A 6,000-nucleotide genomic window follows, 5' to 3' on the forward strand; every position below is an offset into this window, starting at 1 on the left:
GATTTATTTATTTATTTAAGGTAATATGTGATAAGTGAAATATTTTCTTTAATAGCTGTTTTTAATAAAATGATGTTCTAGTCATTTACGTCCTTGGAAATTTAATTGATGGACTTATAAATATCTATGAGTTACCTGGGAATTATTCCATTTATCTATAAATTTTCATACAGTAGAAGTATTTAGTTAGTAAAATAGTGATAATCTTAAGTTAGAAGGTAAAATGGACTGTCATGTAGTTAATATCAAATTTTAGGATACAAATACCAGGGCTATTAAAGAAAAGTCGTACTAAAAGAACGTTAACATTGACATTTAAATGATTAATTTCAAACTAAAATAAATGAATGCGGGGAGGTGTGTGAGAAATAATTCCACTGGACAACGTGCAATTGATATTTATATGATTAATTTCAAAATATAATGTATAAATAAGAGGGGTGTTTGACAAATAAAACCCACGAAGAACGCGAAATTACCTACTTATATAAACAGATACATAATTTATATTAGCGGTATTTGAATCTACGACATGTAAATAATATGCATTTCAAATTAGAATATAAAAATATGAGAGCTGTTTCCAAAAATCAGAGCCCTAGAAGAACATATAATCGACAAATACATACAAAACAAATACATATATTAGGGATATGTATGCGAAATAAATTAAGATTAAGTTATATACCAAATTTCATATATAAAGATACTAGTATGAGAACTGTTCCAAAACTAAAGCCTACAAAAAAATGGTATGTGCTTAATATGAAGTTAGAATATATAAATCCTTGAGAAATGCAGCCCTCGCAGAAGATGAAATCAACAGCCGCGTGCTTAAGTTTTAGAAAAAAGATACAAACACGAGGGCTGGTCAAAAAATAAAGTTCTCAAAGCACGTGATATTGACAAGTATGTACTTTTTTTATTTAAAAAGATTCATATATAAGGACTGCTTGCGAAAAAAGTAACCGAAAAGCGTGAAATCTGTATATACATAGTTTCATTTAAAGTTTAAGAAAAAAATGTTTTGGTCCTTTCAGGCAAGTGAAAGTCATAGTCTACAAAAAAACTTGGGCAATAGTAGTGATAAAATGATATTAAGAACCTTCTAGAGGAAAATTCTTAAGAATATGTATAATTTTCTAACCTTGCCATGAACAGAATAATGAGTATTTGGAAGAATTATGAGGTATTAGAGTTATGAAGTAATACTGATACAGCTACGTGTTAAAAACTCTGCGGTTTTACAGACTTCATTATGTTGTGTGAATGACTAAAGGCACCACTGCGATAAGAGATGATTGTTTTGCTACAAGCTTGTGGAAAACAAGGTAAACGACGTTAGTTCATTTAATAGAAGAAGTATATAAAAAACGATTTGATGGTAACTGGTACCAGTGCTGGGCTTAGCACTACCAATGCCCAGGACGATATAATATACTATTAAGGCTCATATGAAAAACGCTGATAAGATTATGAAAAAATTATTACATCTATCCACCTTATTAGGTGGTAATTTATAGAAAAATTATTAAGTATTATAATTTTTATAAAATGAGTCCAGAAAAGAGAAAAACACACATTCTACTTTGGAAAAAAAATAATGAACTAGCTTTTATTTTAGATAAAAATATGTTGAAATTATAAAAAAATAGAATAGAATTAGAATTCATAATACATAAGTATTTGCCAGTACTTACAATATTTCTACTAAATAGAGTACTTAGATATAGGGTTTTAACTATATAATCCATAAACAGTCAAGTTTCAAATTATTAAGAAAGAATGGATTTAAAGAAGATGATAGACTATAGTCGAAATATTTGCAACAATAAAATATTTTTAAAACTAATTTAATAAGTTGTGTCTTATTTAAACAATTAGCCTTCACAAAAATAAATATTTATTATATGCAAAATTATGGAACGTTATATTTAATTTATAATATTTTTAGATTATCTTGGTTTTATTTAAATTTATAAAATTTTTATAATTTTTTTATAATAAGTTTTATTTTAATTTAAATTCTGCACTGTTAGCTGATTAACACTGACTATAAGTTATAAATTTAACAAGGTAAAAGTTAAACTTTTGGTGATTGTAGTTCAAAAAAATATATTTGCAATGAAATAATTAAATATAAAATTAAAATTAATTTTATAAATTATTTTCTAAAGACCACTGATGAGTATACTCAAAACAGTTGTGTGATCAGTGAAAAATTCAATTAATAAAAACTGTTTTTTGAGTACTTTTTAAAAACCTTTGAATTAGGATAAAAATGTTTGTTAATGAAATAAATTTTTAGTCACAATTGAATTTAAAAATCAAATTAAATTAAAATAAACTAAATTTATTTATATACGCTTTTATAAATATTACAAATCATACGAAGATAATAGCTTCCATTAAAAAATATTATTCTTTCGTCATAATTGACTTTATAAACTAATTAAGATTTTAATAAAATAAAGTTATTTATCTATGTTTTTATGAATTATTGATTTATATAAAGTATATAAAAAATCACTAGTCAATTTATAGCTTAATTATCCAAGTACTTTTATAATAGAAATGATATTTTTTAGTCATAATTGACTTTAGCAATTTTATTAAATTTAAATAAACCAAATTTATTCATATAAGTTTTTAAAAATTAATTATAACAATTTTTAAAAATTATTAAATTTAAAGCGTCATCATTAAGTTCTTGCATAAATAAACTGTTAATCTTGAATTAAAATTGACTAATCTAATCTAATTAATATGAATAACTAAATTTTCATTTATTTACATTATTATGAATTATTGATTTATATAAATCATAAAAAAATCACTATATATATGTTTATATATAATATAACTTGAAATTAAGTAGTGGTTTTTATATGATTAATATAAATCAATAATTCATAAAAAACTAAATAAATAAATTTAATTATTCAAATTAAATTTGATTTTTGAATTTAATTATAACTAAAGAATATCATTTTTTTAATAAAAAATACTTAATATACTAGTTAATATACTTAAAATATATATATTTATATACAATTTAACACTAAGTGTTCTTTCTTGAAGATGGCGAAGTTTCCTATGTACGTCTACTGTCCTTAATTTAAACACACAAAACATTTAATTAATTTTTTTTTTCTATACACATTGTTGGTATAACAAATTAAATAATAAGAAGTTATTTTATTAGACAAAAAAGGTCAATGTAAAGGCAAAACCTTAAATGTAGCTATTAGGTATTTTAAAACTTAACCAAGTGCCATATTTAACCATGTCAAGCAGTGAGCAAAAGTAAATAATTTTAATGTTGCGTATACGCCATGATGTCTCAAAAAACAGATTCACACTGGAAAGGTTTTATTATTTGGTTGTTTTTTACCACTTTAAAAACTTTAATTGAATATATTTACGAGTAAATGTAGTAATTATAAATATAAATAATATTTATTTTAAAAATTATAAATATTTAATATAAAAAAAAATTTAAATAAAGAGAAATATTTGTAAATAAAAATAAATTAACTTTTTGAAAGTTTACAGCTTCAGAGTAGCCAAAAGCTGTGAAAACGCTTGAATTCTGTTGACATTGCAGTAAAATTGTACTTTAGTATGACATTTCAATTAGTTTCAATTCGCTACATATGCCATAATGTATGTGAAACTGTGTTCATAGTCGTACGTATATATACAAAGAGAGATATATATTTCAATATAAACTACAACATTTTGCAGTACATTTTAGTTTATGCTATGCAGTTTTTTTTTTTTTTTGAGCTTTGAAATTGTTTTCACTGTTACTTTTGTAACATTGCACATATGCAATACGTTTTTATTATTATTATTATTTTATGTTTTTTTTGTTGTTTTTGGTTGGTTGTTACTATTGTAACTTCTTGTTATTGTTGTGGTGCTTTGGTACTAGCATAGAACAAATTGTGTGTGTATAAGGCTAGAAAATATATGTATTTAAGTACGAATTCAAGTGTACAAATGTATTTGTGAGTGTGCAATTGTGTAGCTGTGTGTGTTCAGTATCTGTGTGTACATGTGCGAAGCTGCTAGAGCGTATAAAATTGCCTTTGGAATGTCCTTAAGAAGGATGTTACAACGTCGCTGCTTATTTTATTTATATACATACGTATATATATAAATACATATAAATGTAAAGATATTTGTAACATTTGTTTTTTTTTTTTTTGTAACTTTAGAAAGCACAAAGCGATGCTGTAAGTGTTGCGTTAAAATAAAAAATTGCAAAGGTAGAAGATAGAAAACAAAAAAAAAATTTTTTTTTATTAAAAAAAAATGTATATAATTGGAATCGCGCTTTAGGCTACTTTTTAAATATTTACAAGCCTTTTTTCTTAAAAAATTCTACACATTTTTCTTTTACTGCAGCAATTTTGGAGGTTCGTAAAGTTGAGGAAAAAAAAATAGAAGAAAGATATTTTGTATTTAATATTTATATTTTATATATGTATTACAATATGTTTTGTTAACGTTGAGTTTTGTATTATTTGTTGTAAATAATTTTTTTTTAAATTTAGTTTTTTTTTAAATAAATTTTTATATGATTGATGCTTTTTAAGTAATTTTGTTATAAGTATTTATATTATTTTAAATTTTTAACATATTTAGTTTTTATGTTTGTTTTTAAATTTAGTGCTTTTGTTTGTTTGCTTATTATTGTTGTTGATTTTTTTTATATTTTGTTTCTTGTATTGTTTTTAGTTTTTTTTTTGTTGTTTTTTGTTAAGTTTGCTCAACTGAGATGCGTCTTGTCGTTTGATATGTCAAGGTTAAGTGTAGCAGTGAAACTCGCACATTTTCCACTGCTTCTTCTTCTTTTTCTTCTGTGGTTACTAAAACTTTTTGTTGTGTTTTTTTGTTTTCTATATATTTTTTTTTTGATTTTTATATTGTTACCGTGTGTTCGTTTATTTCTTCTATAAAAGATACTCAATTTTCTATTTTTGCTAAAGTGCTTCTGCTACACACTTTAAATTAAATATTTATATTTACTTGATTACAAATTAAAAAATTTTTGCTTCCCAATTTTTTGCTTGTTTATAACAAATTATTTTAATTTTAACACTTGTACAATAATTATAATTTAAAGATTTTCTTTAATTTTTTTTTTCATTTGTTCTTTGAATTTTTTTTATATTTTTCCTGCACATAGTCAATTTTTATTTTTTATTGTTAGAAAAACTTCAACAATTATTTTTTTACGCTTCACATCAAAATTTTTTTTTCACTTCACATTAATTTTTTTTTTGTTTTACTTTTCCAGTTACTTTTAGTTTGAAATTTTTGTAATAAATAATTTTTCACTTCACTACAGCCTCCGTTCGCTCAGCCGTTTTTTGTCGCTTTGCGTATGCGGCGTGTATCTCGAAGAACTGTAAATGCGAATCAGCACCAAAAGTTTCAGTTTCGTTGCCACCATCTGTTTAGGTGTAAAATTGGTGTATTTGTGTATGTGTGCCGCATTCGTGTCGTGTATGTGTGAAACGTTTGCGGGTGTGTGTATGTGTGAAGCGTACGCTACCATTAAATTGAAAACAAACTAAGGTTGCAATGCTTTCAGCATTCAATTTTGTATACTTGCCATCTGCCATATGGTTAATGTGAAACTCGCGGTAATGAAACATCGCAAAATGCGCTCTTTTCTAATGTCAAAAATGTTCACATAAAAATATAAAAGCAAAATTGAAAAACAAAAAAAAATCTGCAAACACACAATGAAAAAGCATTTGGGTAGACTTTTATACTGGAATTTCCTTTTCATATTCCAAATGTCAAAAAGTTTTCTGTGTTCTTTGTTTTGACATTCACATTTGATGTGACAATAACAAAAGAAGAACAAAAAAAAATATTCTAGAGAAAAATGTAAACAACAGTGAAAAAAAGCTTTTCTGGTCATTTAGTTTTGTTTTGATTGGTTTTTCCATAGATTGCATGGATTATTTATATATAAATTAT

At 24.3% G+C, this 6,000-nt stretch overlaps 1 protein-coding gene across 3 annotated transcripts in view; it reads right to left on the bottom strand.

Moving 5' to 3' along the window:
• The window catches only part of LOC119670810 (potassium voltage-gated channel protein Shaker-like), a 536,527-nt gene that overhangs the window by 80,750 nt on the left and 449,777 nt on the right, over nucleotides 1–6,000 (bottom strand). The window lies entirely within an intron of this gene.

This window comes from Teleopsis dalmanni, chromosome 1 (assembly GCF_002237135.1).
Source record: "Teleopsis dalmanni isolate 2A chromosome 1, ASM223713v2, whole genome shotgun sequence".
In the NCBI taxonomy this organism is placed as follows: domain Eukaryota; kingdom Metazoa; phylum Arthropoda; class Insecta; order Diptera; family Diopsidae; genus Teleopsis; species Teleopsis dalmanni.